General features: G+C 46.7%; 1 pseudogene; it reads right to left on the minus strand.

Moving 5' to 3' along the window:
* Positions 1–1,593: 1,593 nt before the first annotated feature.
* LOC132807252 (gastrula zinc finger protein XlCGF26.1-like) lies at positions 1,594–22,664 on the minus strand (annotated as a pseudogene).
* Positions 22,665–22,897: the final 233 nt, after the last annotated feature.

Below are 22,897 nucleotides of genomic sequence, written 5' to 3' on the forward strand. Positions count from 1 at the left end.
CCAGCACCAATCCTCGTAGCACACACTGGTCACAGGCCTCCTGTCTGAAAAGCACCCCTCCACCACCACTCCCTGTCTTCTACCTTTGAGCTAGAACTTTGAAAAAAATAATTGAGGTTAAAATGCCTCCCCTCGTTGTGGTTCTGTTCGCCAAGCTGGGAATTCGTGTTGCAGACGTTTCGTCCCCTGTCTAGGTGACATCCTCAGTGCTTGGGAGCCTCCTGTGAAGTGCATCTGTGATCTTTCCTCCGGCATTTATAGTGATTTGTATCTGCCGCTTCCAGTTGTCAGTTCCAGCTGTCCGCTGCAGTGGACAGATACAAATCACTTTAAATGCCGGAGGAAACATCACAGAAGCGCTTCACAGGAGGCTTCCAAGCATTGAGGATGTCACCTAGACAGGGGATGAAACATCTGCAACACAAATTCCCAGCTCGGCGAACAGAACCACAACAACGAACACCCGAGCTACAAATCTTCTCCCAAACTTTGAATGCCTCTCCTCCTCTTCTCCTGCTCACAGTACGCTGGCTGTAGCCAGCCAGCTGAGAGTCAGTCCTCAACGGAGGAGATTCCAATCTCCTGGGTTTTTTTTTTAAACTGAGGTGGCTAAATCTCTTGGTTAAACTTTTTTTTAAATCCCCTCACTAACGCTACTGCGATAGTGCTTATTTTATCCCCAGCACCCATGTTGTGTGTGGGGAGGTGAGAGATAGCAGACACATTCAATTTTGCTCAAAGCACACAATCTGCAGGCAGTCAATCCATTAATATTTTATACATTCCAACTTTGGAAGTAGAACCAGTCTGACTCAACATTAGGAGACAGGCAGGCTCTAACCTCACACCTTTAATACATTCTCTGAGCTGAAATATCACTTTCAAATTACATTGAGAACGTTCCTTATAAGTAGTTCTGGGATTTACATATTAATGAACTGAAACCTGCAACCCATTCTAAAGGATGAAAGACTTGATAACAATCTAGATTTGTTCAATTCAGTTGTATGACACTGTAATTTTTTAGTTCAAATCCTATGTCATGATCCTGCTCCACAACTACCTGATGAAGGAACAGCACTCCGAAAGCTAGTCCTTCCAAATAATATCAGATTATATTCCAATACCTTTGTCTGATTTTTGCCTTTGTTTCTCATGAACACAGCCCACACTTTCTCCTGCAGGCAGTAACCTTTACAATGCTGATGAAATGAGATGATGATGAGATGAAAAACTTCAGTTTTAATTTTAATTCTGTGTCTTATGATCCTGCTCCACAGCTACCCGATGAAGGAGCGGTGCTCCAAAAGCTAATACTTCCAAATAAACCCGTTGGACTATAACCTGGTGTTGTGAGACTTTTAATCTTTGTTTCGAGCCCACACCTCCCACTGCTGCCAGTAAACCTTACAATGCTGATGAAACAATAAACCCGCACTCCTGAAAAATTTACAATTTCTCACAATTCTGCCACTCATTCACTTCTGATCCAGGACATTGGAAACTTAGTGCTGGAGGGTGAAAGAAATTAGCAGCTTTAAAGCAAAAACTTGTTGAATCTCTCAGCTTTCAATGAGAGTCTGAGTCAGACGGTGAATTCCGGTAACGTTTATTGCAACCCTGCTTCATTACAGTTTCAATTTTTCCCAGAAAAAAGGTGCACGAAAAGTAGCGTTTTTTAAATAAAAAGCTCAAGGTCAAAGTGCACACACTCCCCATCCCCCACTTTCTTTACTATTGGTCAGCACCAAATTATCCCTTTGGAACTGGATCCCTGGTACAGCCTTCACCTGGAGGAAGTATTGCCTCACTCAGCAGTTTCAGCCTACACCCTGTATACAAGTTAGTTTCTCCAGCTCATATACAGGAGGGGAATGCAATCAAGAGTCAACCACACTGCTGTGGCTCTGGAGTCAGGGGTAGGCCAGACCAGGTAAAGGATGCAGCTGGAATAACTGAGTGATTCCTTTCCTGCAAAGGTAGCTTCATTCTCTAAAAAAGGACATGAGTGAATAAGGTGGGGTTTTTCTTCCCCTGAAAATGGTTTCATCATTTGATTCTGAACTCCAGATTTCAATTGCGCCATCTACCACGGTGGGATTCAAACCTGGGAGACCCCAGAACGGGGTTGATAGTCTAGTCAAAAATGGTACTTATCTGTCACTCCTTCAATTTCCCTGTGATGGCACGTGAACTCGTTGATGTCTCTGGAGGTCGGAGGAGCAGGTGAAGCCCTTCCTGCACTTGGAGCAGGTGAATGGCCTCTCCCCAGTGTGGATCCGCTGGTGGGTCAGCAGGTGGGAAGAGTTGGTAAATCCCTTCCCACACTCGGGGCAGGTGAATGGCCTCTCCCCAGTGTGGACCCGCTTATGCTGCCGCAAATTGCTCATATGATTGAATCCTTTCCCGCACACAGAGCAGGTGAATGGCCTTTCCCCTGTGTGGATCCGCTGGTGGTTCAGCAAGCTGGAAGAATCAATGAATCCCTTCCCACACTCGGGGCAGGGGAACGGCCTCTCCCCCGTGTGGACCCGCTCGTGCTTCCTCAAGTTGCTCACACGACGGAAAGCCTTCCCGCACTCTGAGCAACCGAACGGCCTCTCCCCAGTGTGGACCCGATGGTGGGTCAGCAGTGCAGATGAATGCGTGAACCCCTTCCTGCACACCAAGCAGGTGAAGGGCTTCTCTCCCGTGTGGACCCACTGGTGCGCCCGCAGGTTGGAAGAATTTGTGAATCCCTTCCCACACACTGAGCAGATGAACGGCTTCTCCCCGCTGTGAACACGTCTGTGAATTTCCAGCACTGAGGGGGAAGGGAATCCTTTCCCACAGTCCCCACATTTCCACGGTTTCCCCATGGGGAGAGTATTCCTTGTGTCACCTGGGTTTGAAATTATAAACAGAACTGGTACACAGTCTGTCCCCACCGTGAGGGGTGTGATTTTGATTCCCCCAAGCTGAGGAAATGGTTTGAAGCACTTTTTCCACAGTCAGCCCACTGAATCTCCCTCACTCGGGTGTCTTAGTATTCTTCCTGCCACACTAGTGTCCTGCAAAAATAAACTCAAAATAAGTGATCACGGTCAGTACAGTTAAATAAAGATACATTGATGGCGATTCCTGTAGATTTCCAGGTGCCTGCTGATCACACATTATCCAGGTCACAGAAACCTGAAAACCCTCATGCAGCCAGATAGCCTTAAGTGTGTATGGAGGAAAACTTCATTCAGGGGACAATGACCTAGAACAAGCTGCCGACAAAGGTGCTGGATCAAGATATGAAAATAAAATGTCAAGACTGCTTGCAGAAAGAAAGCCAGTGAAGTTGCTGAATGAGTAAGGTGGGGGATGGGTCCCAGGAAAACAGTGAGGAAAGAGACTAACCCGAGAATCGTACAGTTGGGAAAGGGAGTGAATCAAACAGTCAGGGCAGGAAGGAATAATGCAGAGAACAATGTAGGACTGAAGTTATACTGCATTTACGTCAAAGCAAGAGACCTAACAGGGAAGGCAGGTGAAATCAGGGTTTATGGTCAGAAACATGGGACTGGGACATCATAGCAACTACAGAAATGTGGCTCAGGGATGGACAGCTCAATGTTCCAGGATACAAATGCCACAGGAAAGATACGGGGGGGGAGGGGGGTGGCAAGAGAGGTGGGGAGTGGTGTTTTGATAAGGGATAGTATTACAGCTGTACTTAGGGAGGATATTCCTGGGAATACATCCAGGGGAGTTATTTGGGTGGAACTGAGAAATAAGAAAGGGATGATCACCTTATGGGATTGTAATATAAACCTCTAATAATCAGCAGGAAATTGAGAAACAAAGTTGTAAGGAGATTTCAGTTATCTGTAAGAATACTAGGATGGTTATGGTAGGGGATTTTAACTTTCCAAACATTGACTAGGACTGCCAGCGTTCAGGGTTTAGATCAAGAGGAATTTGTTAAGCATGGACAAGACAATTTTCTGAGGCAGTATGTGGATGTTCCTACTAGAGAAGGTGCAAAACCTGACCTAAGGCAGGGCAGGTGACTGAGGTGTCAGTGCTGGACCACTTTGGGAAAGGGACAGACCGGATCTCAAAGTTAATTGGAGGAAGGCTAATTTTGATGGTATTGGGCAAAAACTTTCAAAAGTTGATTGAGAGGCAGATGTTCACAGGTAAAGGGAAGGCTGGAAAATGGGAAGCCTTCAAATATGAGATAATAAGAGTCCAGAGACAGTATGTTCCTGTTAGGGTGAAAGAAAAGGCTGGTAGGTGTAGGGAATGCTGGATGACTAGAGAAATTGAGGAGTTGGCTAACAACAAGAAGGAAGCATATGACAAGTATGGACAGGACAAATTGAATGAATCCTTAGAACAGTATAAAGGCGGTAGGGGTATGCTTAAGAGGGAAATCAGGAGGGCAAAAAGGGGACATGAGATAGCTTTGGCAAATAGGGTTAAGGAGAATTAGAAGGGTTTTTATAAATTAAGGACAAAAGGGTAATTGGGAGAGAATACAGCCCCTCAAAGATCAACAAGGGCAGCCTATGTGTGGAGCCGGAGTAGATGAGGAAAATACTAAATGAGTATCAGTGTTTACTGTGAAGGAGGACATGGAAGATATAGAATGTGGGGACATAGATGGTGACGTCTTGAAAAATGTCCACATTACAGAGGAGGTAGAACTGGATGTCTTGAAACACAAAAAGTAGATAAATCCCCAGAAGCTAGGCAAGTGACTCTTGGGCCCCTTGCTGAGATATTTGTATCATCCTTAGTCACAGGTGAGGTGTCGGAAGACTGGAGTGGCTAACGTGGTGCCATTATTTAAGAACGGTGGTAAGGAAAAGCCAGGGAACTATAGACCAGCGAGCCGACATCAGTGATAGGCAAGTTGTTGGAGGGAATCCCGAGAAACAGGATTTGCATGTATTTGGAAAGGCAAGGACTAATTAGGGATAGTCAGCATGGCTTTGTGCTTAGGAAATCAATCAAACAAAGTTCCTCATGGAAGATTCGTTAGCAAGGTAAGATCTTATGAAATACAGGGAGAACTAGTCAACCGGATACTGAACTGGCTTGAAGGTAAAAGAAAGAGGGTGGTGGTGGAGAGTTCCTTTTCAGACTGGAGCCTGTGACCAGTGGTGCCACAAGGATCGGTGCTGAATCCACTACTTTTTGTCATTTATAAAAATGATTTGGATGTGAACATAGTAGGTATAGTTAATAAGTTTGCAGATGACACCAAAATTGGAGATTCAGTGGACAGCGAAGAAGGTTGCCTCTGATTAAAATAGGATCTTGGGCTGAGGAGTGGCAGATGGAGTTTAATTCAGATAAATGCGAGGTGCTGCATTTTGGAATTGCAAATCAGATCAGGACTTATTCAACCTCAATGTCATGGAGATATACAGCATGGAAACAGACCCTTCGGTCCAACTTGCCCATGCTGACCAGATATCCAGAATTAATCTAGCTGCATTTACCAGCCCATCTCTCTCTCTCTCTCGACCTTTCCTATTCAAACACCCATCCAGAGGCATTGTAAATGTTATCATTGTACCAGCCTCCATAACTTCCTCTGACAGCTCAATCAATACACGCACCACACTCTGCATGGAACTTTACATCATTCCCCTCTCATTCTCAACCTCTGCCCTCTACTTCTGGACTCCCCGACCCCAGGAAAGAGACCTTGTCTATTTACCCTATCCATGCCCCTCATGAATTTACAGTAAGATCACCCCTCAGCCTCCAACACTCCAGGGAAAACAGCCCAATCTATTCAGCCCCTTCCTGTAGCTCAAACCTTCCAACCCTGGAAACATCCTTGTAAAGCTTTTCTGAACCTTTCCATCCTTGCTATTCAAACACTAATTTTACACAGAGGGTGGTTCATGTGTGGAATGAACTTCCTGAGGCAGTGGTGGATGCCGGTAGAATTTAAAGACATTTATTTCAGTACATGAATAAGAAAGGTTTTGAGGGATACAGTCCAAGAGCAGGCAGGAGAGACTGGTTTAATGTGGGATTATGGTTGGCATGGACTGGTTGGACTGAAGGTCTGTTTCCATGCTGTATGACTATGGCAGGCTTTGAGTTCTTGAAAGTGGAGTCACAGGTAGACAGGACAGTGAAGGTGGTGTTTGGTACACTTCACAGGACATTGGTTAGGCCACTTTTGTAGTATTGCATGCAATTCTGTTACCAGTGATCCCACCCTGACAGGCCATGCACCAGAGATAATGACTAAAATTGACTGGGACACAGAATAAAATCATAAAACCCCTACAGTGCACAAAAAGGCTATTTGGTCCATTGAATGCATTGGGTATAGGAATTGGGAGGTCATGATGCAGCTGTACAGGACATTGGTTAGGCTACTTTTGGAATATTGCATTCGATTCCAGTCTCCCTGTTATTGGGTAGGAAGGATGTTGTGAAACTTGAAAGGATGCAGGACAGATTGATAAGGATGTCGCCAAGGTTGGAGGGTTTGTGGTATAAAGAGAGAGGCTGAATAGTATGGGGCTGTTTCCCTGGAGCATCAGAGGCAGAGGGATAACCTTGTCAAGGTTTATAAAATCATGTGGGGCATGAATGGAATAAATAGGGAAGCACATTTCCCCAGGGTGGGGGTCTCCAAAACCAGAGGGCATAGGTTTAGGGTGGGAGGGGAAAGATTTAAAAGTGACCCAAGGGTCAATGTTTTCACACAGAGGGTTTATGCACTGAGCTGCCAGAGGAAGTGGTCAGTACAATTACATTTAAAAGGCATCTAGATGGGTATGTGAATAGGAAGGCTTTGGAGGGATAACAGCCAAATGCTGGCAAATGGACCTAGATTTACATAGGATATCTTGTCTGCAAGGATGTGTTGGATCACAAAGTCTATTTCCGTGCTGTATGTTTCCATGTCTATTTGATAACACGTGCTTTATTTCTGTTGATGCAAATATTTTTTTCAATCATGCCTGGGTGGTAATACTTAGAGTCATAGAGATGTACAGCATGGAAACAGACCCTTCGGTTCAACCTGTCCATGCCGACCAGACATCCCAACAAGCTAGTCCCACCTGCCAGCACCTGGCATAGATGTAAGGGAGCGAGAATTCCTCAATTAGGGCACTATAAGAACCCTGGGAGACACCAATTTCTGGTTTACGTCCTAATGAACCAACATTAAGTACAAGCACCTGTTTATACTCAATTGTGTTTCATTTTTCTTGTTTTATTCCCTGCTATGATGATTTTCTGTCTGGATGGTTGACAGGCTGGGAGATTGTGGGTTGGGCCTTGATTGACTGAATGTTTTATTGTTCCGGAAGGTGTAAAAGGTTTCAGCAGAAACCCTGCAGAGCTGAGAACAGACCGACATTTTACTCTGTGGAAACAGGGAAATCAACAGACGACAGAGAAATCAGGACCTGAAATCCGAGCTGACACCAGACTACCATGCTATCAGTGCTTTGATTGGCAGTGCCTCTACCTTTACCTAGCTTCTCATTTGACTAGAATGCCACGTATCCCTTCAATATTCAGGATCAAATCCTTGGTACCCTGAAGCCATGTCTCTGTAAGGAGTCTTAGATCATAATTATTGTGTTCGATGTGTGCAGTCTATTCATTCACTTTTGTTATGATGCAGCACACCTTCAGACAGTCTTCAGTTTCAATTTTTGTGATCTTTAGAATCCAGCTTTGATTGCTGGTACATTTACTCTCCTTGTCCCTTTCTGTCATTCTCTGATGTTCATTTTCACATCACAACATTGTTCACCTGCCTTGATTTGGATTGGCCATGCTAAATTGCCCAGGGATGTGCAGGTTGGCTGGGTTAGCCATGGGAAATGCAGGGTTATAGTTTCATAGTAATAGAAGCAGGAGTAGGCCATTTGGCCTGTCGAGCCTGCTCTGTCATTCATTAAGATCACGGCTGATCTATCCATCATCTCAGCTCCTCCTACCTGCATTATCCCAACTATCTTTAAATCCCCACCATGCAAATACCTACTCACCTGTGTCTTGAATATTCTTAGTGAAGCTGTCTCTACCGGTTCCATAGGCAGAGAATTTCATGGAGTCACTATAGTGAATATAGCCCAGACCTCTCACTGCTGCCAGTAATGATTAGATTAGACTACTTACCATGTGGAAACAGGCCCTTTGGAGGGTCAGTGTGGACTTGTTGGGCCAAAGAGCAATACAATGCTGATGGAACAATGTAATTCTTGCAGTACTGAAACCCGTAAGGCTTCTAACGATACCAGTTACTGACTCACTGCTCCTTCTGATGCACAGCATTGAAAATACAATGTTGAAGGCTGAATGAAATGAGCAGTTTAACTCAAAAATCCACCTAACCCTTCACTAGGCTCCCCGCTCAGCACACTTTACTTACTGCTGGTAAACCTTAAACCCTTAAACCACTTCATTCCCACAGTGCAATGATTTCCCACTTTCCACCAGAATCCTGGACGCACTCAGTTGCTGTCTCACAATTGAAAGATTTCATTGTAACTTCTGAGTCCAGTCAAGGCAAACATCTTTGAAAGCTGCTCTCAAAGTTCAGTCTTCACAATCACACTTCTGCTTTCACGGAAGATGATTAGAGTCATACAGCACAGAAACTGAGCCCTCAGTCCAATTCATCCATGCCGGCCAGATATCCTAAAATAATCTAGTCCCATTTGCCAGCATTTGGCCTGTATCCCTCTAAATCCTTCTCATTCACATACCCATCTTTTAAATGTTGTAATTGTAGCAGCCTCCATCACTTTCTCTGGCAGCTCATTCCAAACATGCACTACCCTCTGTGTGAAAAAGTTGCCCCTCAGGTCCGTTTTAAATCTCTCCCCCACCCCCCTTCACGTGAAATTTATGCCTTTCAGTTTTGGATTCCCCTGCCATGGGGAAAAGATTTTGGCTATTCACCCTATCCATACCCCTTATAAAATTCTGTAAGGTCACCCCTCAGCCTCTGATGCTGCAGGGAAATTATCCCTGGCCTATTCAGCATCTCCCTTTAGCTCTAACCCTCCAACTCTGCCAACATCCTTGTAAATTTTGTCTGAACTCTTTCAAGTTTCACAACATTGTTCCATAGGAGGGGGCCCAGAATTGTGCACACTATTCCAAAAGTGGCCATGACAATGACCTCCCACCTCCTGTACTCAATGCTCTGACCAGTAAAGGAAAACGTACCAAATGCCTTCTTCACTATCATGTCTCCCTGCAATTCCACTTTCAAGGAACTAGAACCTGCAAGGTCTCTTTGTTTAGCAACACTCCCCATTAACTGTGTAAGTCATGCCCTGATTTGCCTTACAAAATGCAACAACTCATATCTAAATTAAACTCATTCTGCTCCTCCTTGGCCCATCAGCCCATCTTATCAATTCTAATTTATATTGAATTTTCTTTCCTCTCTCACCCCCGAAAAGCTGAAAAATCTCCATCCAACACACTCCCTCCATTCTGACTTTGCTGAACGTAATTCCTGCTGTACCTCATCCTGAAGGGTCTGGTTCATGCTGATCAACAGGCCCACACTCGGGAGGGGGTGGGTGGAATCTAGTTGAAACAGACAGAATACTGAATGGCCTGGACAGAGTGCACATGGGGAAGATGTTTCCATTGATAGGAGAGACTAGCACCTGAGGGCACAGCATTAGAATAAAAGGGAGACCTTTTAGAACAAAGATAAAGAGAAATCGTTTCAGCCAGAGAGTGGTGAACATGTGGAAGTCACTGCTACAGAAGGCTGTGGACGCTCGTCACTGAGTATATTTAAGATGGAGGTAGATAGGTTCTTGAGTATCAAGGGGGATATCGAGGGTTACGGGGAGAAAGTGGGAGAATGGGATTGAGAAACTTACCAGCCATGATTTAATGGCAGAGCAGCCCTGATGGGCTGAGACATCTAATTTATTCTCCTGTGTTTTATGGTCTCTTGCTTTCCTGGACACAGAGAAAGAATTGGGAGCAGGAACAGGCTGTTTAGCCTGTTGAGCCTGCACCAACATAAGTGGGTATGAAGATACCTACATCGAGGTGGATAAGCTGGAAATATTTCCACTGGAGCAGAGGAGGTTGAGAGGTGACCTTATCGAGGATTATAAAATCATGAGGGGTATAGATAAGGTGAATGGCAGATATCTTTTCCCTTGGTGGGGGTTCAAGATTAGGCAGAAAATTTGAAAGTGAAAGGAGAAAGATTTGAAAAAGGCATAACGGGTACTTTAGAGTGGTGTGTGTGTGAAATGCATGTCCAGATGAAGGATTGGATGCAGGTACAGTTAGAACATTTAAGAGACATTAGGATAAGTACATGAATGAAGTGGAATTCAGATAAATGCAAGGTGCTGCATTTTGGAAAAACAAATCAGTGCAGGACTTATACACTTTATGGTAAGGTCCTGGGGAGGGTTGCTGAACAAAGAGACCTTGGACTGCAGTTCATAGTTCCTTAAAGATAAACCCACAGATAGATAGGATAGTGAAGGCAGTATTTGGTATGCTGTCCTTTCTTGGTTAGAGCATTGAGTAAAGGTGGTGGGAGGTGATGTTGCATCTGTACAGGACATTGGTGAGGCCACATTTGAAATATTGCGTGCAACTCTGGTCTTCTTACCATCAGAAGGATGTTGTGAAACTTGAAAGGGTTCAGAAAAGATTCACCAGGATGTTACCAGGTTTGAAAGATTTGAGCTCTTGGGTGAGGCTAAATAGGCTGGGGCTGTTTTCCTTGGAGTGTCAGAGGCTGAGGGGTGACCTTACAGAGGGGCATGGAGAGGGCAAATAGAAGAAGTCTTCTCTGTGAGGTGGGGAGTCCAGAACTAAAAGTTTAGAGTGAGGTGGTGGGGGGGAAAGACAATAGGGAGCTAAGGGGGGCTTTTTCACAAGAGAGTGGTGCATGTATGGAATGACCAGCCAGAGGAAGTGGAGGCTGGTATAATTACAGCATTTAAAAGGCATCTGGATTGGTCTATAAATAGGAAGAGTTTAAAGGGGTATGGACCAAGTGCTGGTAAATAGGACTAGATTAGGATAATTGATCAGCATGGACTAGTTGGACTGTTTCTGTAACCAATCTATACTGGTCTTAAAACCATTTTTTTTTGCCTTCCCCCATAACCATCCACTTCTTTGTTGTTCAAAAATCAGATGAACTCAGTCTTGGACACATTCAATGACGTCCTAACTGCAGGAAGGCATCCCCACCTCTCAGCTCAATTCCTCTTGCTAATACACCACTTGCCTTGCTGATTGCTTGCTGCATCTGTCTGACAACTGGCACCGATTGGTGCAGAATGACATCTACATCTGTACATTTACACATCATTTCTGATAAAAGGTTCCTGAATTTGCCCTGTGTTTTTCAATTGAGACACAGAACTGAACTAACTTTCCCAGAACCTGTCCCCTCCCTGGATTCACTCCATTTCGCTTCCGTTTCTGCAAGTCAGCAGCTGAACCCGGAATGGAAAATGGGGTGAGAAAAGAGAGCACAATACTCACAGATGTTGGACAGAGGAAGAAGGTTGCAGTCTGGGGTGAAGCTCAATCTTAACTCAGAGAGAAGCAGCACCAACCCCAGAAGCACATGATCCTCCTTCCACATCCAGTCTATGGGTTTTCTGTGATTGGCAGGAGGACCAGTCCCCATCCGGTCCTCCAGAGCGTCCCATTGGTTCACCAAAACAAGACCGTGGGGCGTTTCCCCGTGCCGCATGAGCAACACGCGGAGTGGTTGCTGACACCGAGGAGCATGCGCAGTATGGAGATGCTGGTTATTACTGACAGATTTTCAAAGTTAAAAATCACCCAATGCCAAGTTATAGTCCAACCGTTTATTTACTTATTTCCGATTTATTTGGAATCACTAGCTTTCGAAGCGCTGCTTCTTCATCGGATGGTTGTGGAGCAGAATCATAATACACAGACTCTTGAGCAACAGGATTGCAGAGTCATGGGATGTAATATTAAACAAATGTAGCTTACTTCTATCATCTTTTAGAATGACCTTGTTCGTTTTGATTCCTTCGTATGTAAATCCCAAAACTTTTTAAAAGTTATGTTCTCAAGATAGGTTTTCACAATAGGTGTCATCTCAATCAAATAATGCATTGAAGGTGTTAAGTTAAAGTCTGTCTGTGTCCCAATGTTAGGTCAGACTGATTCTATTTCTAAAGTGGGAGGTACAGCGTTTTTGAGCAAAATAAAATGTAATTCTGCAAGTACAAATTCAACCCACAAACATAAATGTGTGTGTACAGGCGAAACCAAGTGATTGTGTCTGTGTCTGTGTGCGGGTGTAATGGGGTATAAGGCTGTGAGAGGGTGTGTGTGTGTGAGCATTTGAGAGAGTGGATGTGTATGAGAGAGGGTCTGCATGAGTGTGTTGGTGTGGAAGAGCATGTGTTTGTGTGAATGCGTGCTTGTGTGCGTGTATGTGTGGGAGAGTGTTTAGTCTAGTGGGGTCACCTGTAGTGTGACATGAACCCAAAGTCCTGGTTGAGGCCATCCCCATAGGTACCAAACCTGGCTATCAGCCTCTGCCCAGCCACTTTCCATTGTTGCCTGTCCTGAAGTCTGCCTTGGAGGATGGTCACCTGAAGGTCCGAGGCTGAATGTCCTGGACTGCTGTAGTGTTCCCCGACTGGGAGGGAACATTCCTGGCTGACGATTGTACAGTGTCCATTCATCCGTTACTGTAGCCTCCACTCGGTCTCGCCAAGATACCATGCCTCAGGGCATCATTGCCTGCAGAGTATGAGATAAACAATGCTGGCTGAGTCACGTGAGTACCTGCCATTCTCATGGTGGGTGGTGTCCCCACGTGTCATGATGGTAACGTATCGTCACTCTAACACGTCTTGCATCGTCTGCCATGGCAGGGTTGTATCATGTTGCCCTGAAGGCCAGGCAGTTTGCTGTGAACAATGATCTGTTTAAGGTTTGGCAGTTGTTTGAAGTCGAGAAGTGGAGGTATGGGGAAGGACTTGGCGAGGTGCTCATCCGCATCAGTACTATGTTGCAGGCTGCAAAGAACATGACATAGTGTTTCGGCTCCCAAGTAGGACTGGACAACAAAGAGAACCATATTGGTTGCAGCTCATGTCTGTCTCCGAAGATCATTACAGTTTCTCGCTGTGGCAGTTGATGAGTTGAGCATTGTACCCCGTTCTTATGAGAGCATGCTTGTGTACTTCCAAGTGTCTGTCTCGTTCCTCCTCACCTGAACAGATCCTGTGTATGTGAAGGGCTTGTCCATAGAGGATGGTTATTTAATATGTTTCACTAGAGAAGTGTAGCACTGTCAGGTTATCCGTGGGTTTGCGGTACAGAGAAGTGCTGAGATACCCATGCTTGATAGAGACGCATGTGTCCAAAAATGAGACAGATATGAAAGAGTAGTCCATGGTGAGTGTGATGGTGGGATGAAACATGTTAATATCAGTGTCGTTAGTTCAGTGACTCCTCACCATGGGTCCAGAGGAAGAAAGATCATCAATATATCTGGTGTATAGTGTTGGTTGGAGGTCCTGTGCAGCAAAGAAACACATAAGACTATGGGGTAAATTTGCATTTGCAGAATTATATTTGTAGATACATTCTATTTTGTTCAAAAAGTGCACAATCTGCAGGCAATTACTCCATGTAATATTTTATCAATTCCTACTTTGGAAATAGAACCAGTCTGACTCAAGACAGGCTCAAACCTCATATCTTTCATGCATTGTCTGAGCTGAGATGTCACCTCTTTTTATAAAACCTTCAGTTATCTCGAGAGTGTGACTTAAAAGAAGTTCTGGGATTTATATATTAATGAACTGAAATCTGAAACACATTCTAAAGATGAAACACTTCAAAGCAATCTAGGTTTGTTCAATATATCATTCAATGTCCTTTTGCTACAAATACTCTGTCTTATGATCCTGCTCCACAGCAACCAATGAAGGAGCAGCGCTCCAAAAGCTAATGCTTCCAAATAAACCTGTTGGACTATAACTTGGTGTTGTGTGATTTTTAACTTTGTTTCTAATGAAAACAGCTCACACCTCGCACTGGTGTCAGTAAACTTTACAATGCTGAGGAAATGATGAAACTGCAGTCCTGAAAAATGAACAATTTCGAATAATACGAGCTACACATTGACTGCTCCTTCAATTAGAAACCTCACACTGGAGATTGAAAGAAACGAGCAGCTTTCAAAGAAAAACCTGCTGGATCTCATAGCCTTCCATGTCTGAGTCCTTCGGTAAGTTCAGGTAACCTTTATCGTGGCAAAAGTGAGGATTGCAGATGCTAGAGATCAGAGTTTAGATTAGAGTGGTGCTAGAAAAGCACAGCAGGTCAGGCAGCATCCGAGGAGCATGAAAATCAACATTTCGGGCAAAAGCCCTTCATCAGGAATCAGCTTTTGCCTGGAATGTCGATTTTCCTGCTCCTCAGATGCTGCCTAACTTTTATTGTGACCCACTTTGTTACAGCTTCAGATCTCCCCAGCAAATAGGCACAGAAAAAGTAGCTTATTTGCATTTTTAACAGCTCAAGGTCAAAGCGTACACATTCCCCTGCACCCCACTTTCTTCACTGTTGGTCAGCTGAGTTGTCCCTTTGTAATTGGATCCTTGGTACAGCCGTAACCCGGAGGAAGTATTGCTTCACTCAGCAATTGCAACCCATACCTTGTCTCCAAGTAAGATTCTCCCCGCTCATTTGCCGAGGGGCTGTCGAGAGTCAACCAGACTGCTGTGGGTCTGGAGTCACGTGTAGACCAGACCAGGTAAAGCCTGCAGCTGAGTGATTCCTTTCCCACAACAGCAGTTTCCTTCCCTAAAACATGAGTGAATCAGATAGGGATGTTTTTCTCATCATGAGGTTCTGAACTCCAGGTTTCTGACTGACTTCCAACTCCACCATCTGCTATTCAAACCCAGGAGTCCCCAGAACTGAGTTATTAATGCAGTCGATAATGGCATTCGGCTGAAGCTCCTTCAATGGCAGGTGAACTCACTGGTGTCTCTGCAGGTGGGAGGAGCGGGTGAAGCCCTTCCTGCACGGTGAGCAAGTGAACGGCCTCTCTCCGGTGTGGACCCGCTGGTGGGCCAGCAGTGTAGATGACCGAGTGAACTCCCTCCCGCACATGGAGCACTTCTACGGCATCTCTTCCACATGGACCCGCTGGTGCGTCTGCAGATGGCCCGTCTCACTAAATCCCTGTCTGCACACGGAGCGGGTGAACAGCCTCTCCCCTCTTCCCCATGTGAACGCGTCTGTGGGGTTCCAACATCGATAGGAAAGGGCATCTTCTCCCACAGTACCAACATTTCCACATGGGGGGAAGCTTTCCTTGTGTCACTCTGTGTTTCAAATTACAAACGGAAAGGGTACACAGTCTCTCCCCACCGTGAGGGGTGAGATTTTGATCCTCCAAGCTGAGTAAATGGTATGAAGCACTTTTCACAGTTAGCGCATTGAATCTCCCTCACTCGGGTGTCTCAGTATTCTTCCTGCCACACCAGTGTCCAAAATCTTTCAAGCAAACAAAAGCAAACATGTCTTCTCGATGTGAATGGCTGCTGATATTAAAGTCCCAGTGAATCAAGTGGCTCTGCCAGAAGTTGATGTGTCTTTTGGTTTCAGATTTCTTTCCCCATGTCTTCCTGCAAATAAAATCACAAAATAATTGATCACAGTCAGTCCAGTCAAATGAACATAACATCGGTGACAATTCCTGTAGATTGCCAGATACCTGCTGATCATATATTATCCATGACACAAAAACCCGAAAACCCTCATGCAGCCAGGTAGCGTGAAGTATATATTAAGAGGAAAACTTCATTTAGGTGACAATGACCTGGAACAACCTTCCTACAAAGGGGCTGGAAATGGAGCCGAGTCAAGGTTTTGAAAATGACATGTCAAGGATCCTTCAGAAAAGAAAGCCAGTAAAGTTGCTGAATGACTTCCTGCTGACCTATTAAATAAAAATTATTACAAGAAATACAGGATGTAATTCCATTACAACATTAGGTGAACATTCATAGCCATGCAGCCTGTACAACAGTGAATATCAGATATACACTATATGAAGCAATCATAAAATCCCTGCAGTGCAGAAAAGGCCATTTGGCCCATTGAATCCATTGGGTGTAGGAGTTGGGAGGTCACGGTGCAGCTGTCTAGGACACTGGTTAGGCCGCTTTTGAAATATTGCATTCGATTCTGGTTTCCCTGCTATAGGACAGGAAGGATGTTGTAAAACTTGAAAGGGTGAAGGACAGATTGATAAGGATGTCGCCAGTGTTGGTTAATTTGTGGTATAAGGAGAGGCTGAATAGGATGGGGCTGTTGCCCCTGGAGTGTCGGGGCTGAGGGTGACCGGGTAGAGGTTCATACAATCCTGAAGGGTGGGTAGAGTAAATAGGCCAGAGTGGTGGTGGAGGCTGGTACAATTACAGCATTTAAAAGGCACCTGGATGGGTGTGTGAATAGGAAGGGTTTGGAGGGATATGGGCCAAATGCTGGCAAATGGGTCACTAGACTTATATAGGATAGCATGGATGTGTTGGATCAAAAAGTCTATTTCCGTGTTGTATATTTCTATGTCTATTAGATAACAGACGTTTTATTTCTGTTGATGAAAGTATTGTTATAAGTCATAGCTGGGTACTAATACTTAGATGTAAGGGAGTGGGAATTCCACAAGTAGGGCATGATAAGAATCCTGGGAGACTCCAATTCTGGTTTACTATCTAATGAACAACCTTTAAGCATGAGCACCAAATGTGCATTTATGTCTAATTTTGTTTCATTTTTCTTGTTTTATCCCCTGCTATTGTTAAAGTACAGATTTGACATGGCCTAGGGAAGCCCTTATGGACTCAAACCCGTAAGCCTCTCTTTCTTGGTTCGTCCCAAAGATCATACTCTTTGGAAGTCTGGAATAAAAACCTCTTACAGACAGTTTAGTTTAATCTTAGTCATCCCCTTTATTCACTCGTAGCATCACTGTTACAATGTAACACTGATACCCAAACGCTAAACTAACTAGGTTCTAATAACCTAGCAGTGTAGGGTAGCAGCTCTTCAAGTGCCCCAGCAGGCTACTCCAATGTACTGATACAAAGTGGCTTCCTTTATACAAAAGTTTACAAAAACATTGCATGTTCTTAATTAGACAGATAACAGTGAAAGACAATAATTCATAAGGAAGAGAAGTTAATTGACAGATCTGTGTGTGCTTGACTGATCACTCCTACAGGCCTTGAGCTATCCATCAGGTGGGAAAAACCTACCCAGCTGAGTTAGGTGTCTGGTGCCGAGATAAGTTCCTATAAAGAAGTGCCAGTCTAAACTAAGTGGGAGATGTCATAAGGTAACCTTGCACAGCTCGCATGTCTGATACAATAATTTTTTATTTCAAAAATATATTCATAAAATAATTTGATGGTTTGTACAGTTGGTCATGCCATACATATGTAAACATTTACATACAAAGATCAGAATTTATCATTTTTATATACAGGTCTGTACATTTTTCAATCATATGCCCATATATTGAGCTGAGGTGTCAGCAGAGTCCAAATGACTGCATGGGCCCCCTGTTCTTCATTAGGCAGGCAGACGTTACACAGTGGTCTTTCCCCACTGCGCCTTAGTGGCAGTTGCCCCAAGCTTCAGCGCGTCCTCAACACGTAGTCCTGGACCTTGGAATGTGCCAGTCTGCAACACTCAGTCGGGGTCAACTCCTTCAGCTGGAAGATCAACAGGTTTCAGACCACCCAGAGAGCGTCCTTCACCAAGTTGATGATCCTCCAGGCACAGTTGATATTTGTCTCGGTGTGCGTCCCGGGGAACAGGCCGTAGAGCACGGAGTCCCGCGTCACGGCGCTGCTCGGAACGAACCTCGACAAACACCACTTGCATTCCTCTCCAGACTTCATCTGCGTAGGCACATTCCAGAAGGAGGTGTGTGACAGTCTCGTTCCCCCCCCCCCCCCGCCCCCCAGCAGCCGCTTCGAGGGCAGCGTGCGGTGCGGCAGAGAGTCCGGGCGTGCATAAAGGATCTCACAGGTAGAACCCTTCTCACCACCAGCCAAGCCATGTCTTGGTGCTGGTTGGAAAGTTCTGGCGATGAGGCATTCTGCCAAATGGCTTTGACAGTCTGCTCAGGGAACCACTCGATAGGATCACCCTCTCCTTTTCCAAAGGGTCTCAGGGACACTACGTGCTGACCACTTCCTGATGGACTTGTGGTCAAAGGTGTTTTTCTTCATAAACTTCTCCACGAAGGACAGGTGATACGGAACGGTCCAACTACTCGGAGCGTTCCGCGGCAGCGAGGCCAGGCCCATCCTTCGCAACACCGGGGACAGGTAGAACCTCAGTACGTAGTGACACTTGGTGTTTGCGTACCAGGGATCCACACACAGCTTGATGCAGCCACACACAAAGGTGGCCATCAGGGTGAGGGTGGCATTGGGTGTATTTTTTCCCCCGTTGCCCAGATCTTTGTACAGCGAGTCCCTTCAGACCCAGTCCATCTTTGATCTCCATATAAACTGGAAGATGGCCCGGGTGACTGCAGCGGCACAGATTCTGGGAATAGGCCAGATCTGTGCCATGTATAATAGCAATGACAGTGCCTCACACCTGATGACCAGGTTTTTTTTCCGTGATGGAGAGCGACCGTAGCTTCCATCTGCCCAGTTTCTGCCTCACTTTGCTGATACGCTCCTCCCAAGACTTGGCACGCGCCCCAGCCCCCCGAAACAAATACCCAGCACCTTCAGGTGGTCGGTCCTGACGGTGAAGGGGATCGAGCATTGGTCGGCCCAGTTCCTGAAGAGCATGGCCTCGCTCTTGCCTCGGTTTACCTTGGCCCCGAGGCCCATTCGAACTGGTCACAAATGGACATGAGTCTGCGCACGGACAGCGGATCTGAGCAGAAAATGGCAACGTCATCCATGTACAGGGAGGCCTTAACCTGCAGGCCCCCGCTACTAGGAATAGTCACCCCTCTCAGGCTTGCATCCTTCCTGATAGACTTGGCAAATGGCTCTATGCAGCACACAAACAAGGCAGGAGAGAGAGGGCAGCCCTGCCTGACTCCAGATCGGACTGGGAAGCTATCTGATTCCCACCCATTGATTGAGACTGCACTGATGATGTTGGTGTAGAGCAGTCTGATCCAATTGCAGATTCCCTCCCCAAAGCCCATTTTGGAGAGAACATCTTTCATATACCTGTGTGATATCCTGTCAAAGGCTTTCTCCTGGTCCAGGCTGATCAGGCAAGTGTCCAACCCTCTGTCCTGCTTGTAGGCGATCGTATTCCTGAGGAGTGCGATACTCTCAGTGATCTTCCTGCCTGGCACAGCACAGGTTTGGTCAGGGTGAATCACCGACCCCAGAGCAGACCTGACCCGGTTGGCGATTACCTTTGACAGGATTTTGTAATCCGCATTCAACAGTGAAATTGGTCTCCAATTTTTGAGTTCCTCCCTCTCCCCCTTCCGCTTGTAGATGAAGGTGATGATGCCTTTCCTCATGGATTCACTCATGGTACCTGCTCGAAGCATACTGACATACACCTCCGCAGGTCCTGGCCAATCAAGTCCCACAGAGCGGAATAGAGCTCGACCGGTAAGCCGTAGCTTCCGGGAGTTTTATTCTTTTCGAAGGACTCGAGGGCCTTGGTCAGCTCGTCCAGAGAGTTCAGGTTACCTTCATTGCAACCCAACTTTGTTACAGCTCCAGATCACCTCAGCAAAAAGGTGTTGAAAAAGTAGCTGCTTTTTAAACAGCTCAAGATCAAAGCCCAACCCCCGACTTTCTTTACTATTGGTCACCACTGACTTGTCCCTTTGTAATTGGATCTTTGTTACAGCCTTAACCCGGAGGAAGTATTGCCTCACTCAGCGATTTCAACCCATACCCTGTCTCCAAGTAAGTTTCTCCCCGCCCATCTGCGGGGAGGGAAAGAAGTGGGTGGGAGCAGGTGGAGTCAACTACACTGCTGTAGGTCTGCAGTCACGTGTAGGCCAGACCAGGGAAGGATGCAGCTGGGACGACTGAGAGATTCCTTTCCCACAACAGCAGTTTCCTTCCCTAAAAAGGATGTGACTGAATCAGAATGGGGCTTCCCCCCACCCCGCTCGATGGTTTCATTGTTCGATTCTGACCTCCAGATTTCTGACCGAATTCCAAATCCGCGATCTGCTGCGGTGGGATTCAAACCTGGGAGTTCCAGAACTGGGTTGATAGCCCAGTCCATAATGGCACTCGGCAGTCGCTCCTTCAATCCCCCTGTGATAGCACATGAACTCCTTGGTGCCTCCGCAGGGTGGCTGCCCGGGTAAAGCCCTTCCCACACTCGGGGCAGCTGAAGGACCTCTCCCCCGTGTGGACCCGCCGGTGCTTCACCAGGGCGGAGGAATCGCTGAAGGCCTTCCCACATTCGGGACAGCTGAAGGGCTTCTCCCCCGTGTGGACACGCTGGTGCTTCAGCAGGTCGGAGGAATTGCTAAAGGCCTTCCCACACTCGGGGCAGGGAAATGGCCTCTTCCCCGTGTGGACCCGTTGGTGCTTCAGTAGGGTGGAGGAATCGCTGAAGGCATTTCCGCACTCGGGACAGCTGAAGGGCTTCTCCCCGGTGTGGACCCGCTGGTGCGTGCGCAAGTTGCCCTTCTGAGTGAATCCCTTCCCACACTCAGGGCAGCAGAAAGGCTTCTCACCGATGTGGATCCGCTGGTGGATCAGCAGGACGGACATCTGGGTAAAGCCCTTCCCACACTCGGGGCAGCTGAAGGGCCTCTCCCTGTGTGGACCCGCTGGTGCTTCAGCAGGGTGGAGGAATTGCTGAAGAGCTTGCCGCACTCTGTGCAGGGGAACGGCCTCTCCTGCGTGTGGACCCACTTGTGGGTCTGAAGGGAAGAGGAATCGTTGAAGGCCTTCCCACACTCGGGGCAGCTGAAAGGCTTCTCCCCAGTGTGGACCCGCTGGTGCATCCGCAACTTGCCCTCCTGAGTGAATCCCTTCCTGCATTCGGAACAAGTGAATGGCCTCTCCCCAGTGTGGACCCGCCAATGGGTCAGGAGGGTGGAGGAGGTGCTGAAGGCCTTCCCACACACAGTGCAGGAGAACGGCCTCTCCCCCGTGTGGACCCGTCGATGGGTCTGCAGGTCAGAAGAATAACTGAAGTCCTTCCCACAATCAGGGCAGCTGAAGGGCCTCTCCCCTGTGTGGACCCACCGGTGCCTCATAAGGGCAGAGGAATTGCTGAAGGCCTTCCCACACTTGGGGCAGATGAATGGCCTCTCTCCGGTGTGACTGCGCCGATGAATCTCCAGGGCAGATGGAGCACGGAAGCCTTTCCCGCAGTCACCACACTTCCACGATTCCTCCACGGGGTGGGATTCCTCAGGTTTCTCCATGGCCGCAGCTTCAGCTGTACACAAGTGCGTGTAGAGCCCCTCCTCACCGTGAATTCCTCTTTCCAGGCTGTAGAGCTGTTTCTGGCTTCACACTCAAGTGCACTGCAACAGTAGGGTCTCTCATCCAGTCCCACTGATGCTGAAAACGTACTTAAACAGGAACCAAAAAACTTTGCTCCTTCTCACAGAATCACAGTAAAAAATTATTACAGTCTCGATGGATTGAATGACTGTCAGACATTGACGACAAAGTGAGGATTGTAGTTACTGGACAGTCGGTGCTGGAAAAGCACAGCTGGTCAGGCAGCATCCGAAGAGCAGGAAAGTTGACGTTTCAGGCATAAGCCCTTCTTCAGTTAATTTTGAAACTTTTGTCCTCAGATCGTCAAATACTCTGTAAAAAGAGATTACAAAAGTCATCAGCGTCAGTCCAGGATAGAAATTCAGAACAAGCAACTCTACTTTTGGGGGAACATTCGTTTCCTTCGTTATTCCGCAAAATTGAAAGCACCATCTCACTCTCCCTCCCGCTCCCCCTCTGTTCTCACATTAACGTCCCTGGGAAGTGGGGGGGGGGGGGGGGGAGCATTAACACCGACACCAGAGAGAAACTGAACATACAGACGTGGCAAATGTTAGTAGAAAGCCAGATTCATAGAGATAAACAGCACAGAAACAGACCCTTCGGTCAATCTCTTCCATGCCAACCAGATACTCAAAATCAATCTAGTCCCATTTGTCAGCACTTGGTCCATATCCCTCTGAACCCTTCCTATTCAAACACCCATCCAGATGCCTTTTAAATGCCGTAATTGTACCAGCATCCACCATTTCCTCTGGCAGCTCATTCCTTACACGCATCATACTCTGCATGAAAAAGTTGCCCCTTAGATCCCTTTTAAGTCTTCCCCCCACCCCGCCTTAAACCTATTACCCCTAGTCCTGTACTTCCCCATCCCCAGGAAAAGACCTTGTCTATTTGACCCTATCCATGCCCCTCATGCTTTTATAAAAAGTCTGTAATGTCACCCTCCAGACTCTGGCGCGATGGGGAAAACAGCCCCATCCCATCCCTCCGTCCCTCCTCACCCGGGTAATTCAGACACATACCTGAGTTTGCAGAGTGTGCCCCCTCCCTGGAATCACTCCAGTTGCTTCAAGTGAACAGATGTTACCCCCACTCCCTCCCAGGATGAAGAGTTGCCCAGAGGGAGGGAGTTTCACTCTGAAACTGACAGGGCCACTTCCGCGTTGTGACGTCATAGATGAAGCGAGGGGGCGGGGAAAGGCCGACAACAGCTCCGCGCACTGCGCCTGCGCAGCCCTGCAGTTTGCAACAGGGTAATCCCTTCCTTTCAGAGAATTCCCAGAGTGTGGAAGCAGGCCACTCGGCCCAAGGTGTCCATACCGCCCCTCCGAAGGGTAACCCACCTACACCCATCCCCCTACCACCCTGAATAA

The sequence above is a fragment of the Hemiscyllium ocellatum genome (assembly GCF_020745735.1).
Source record: "Hemiscyllium ocellatum isolate sHemOce1 chromosome 27 unlocalized genomic scaffold, sHemOce1.pat.X.cur. SUPER_27_unloc_11, whole genome shotgun sequence".
NCBI classification, from domain to species: Eukaryota; Metazoa; Chordata; class Chondrichthyes; order Orectolobiformes; family Hemiscylliidae; genus Hemiscyllium; species Hemiscyllium ocellatum.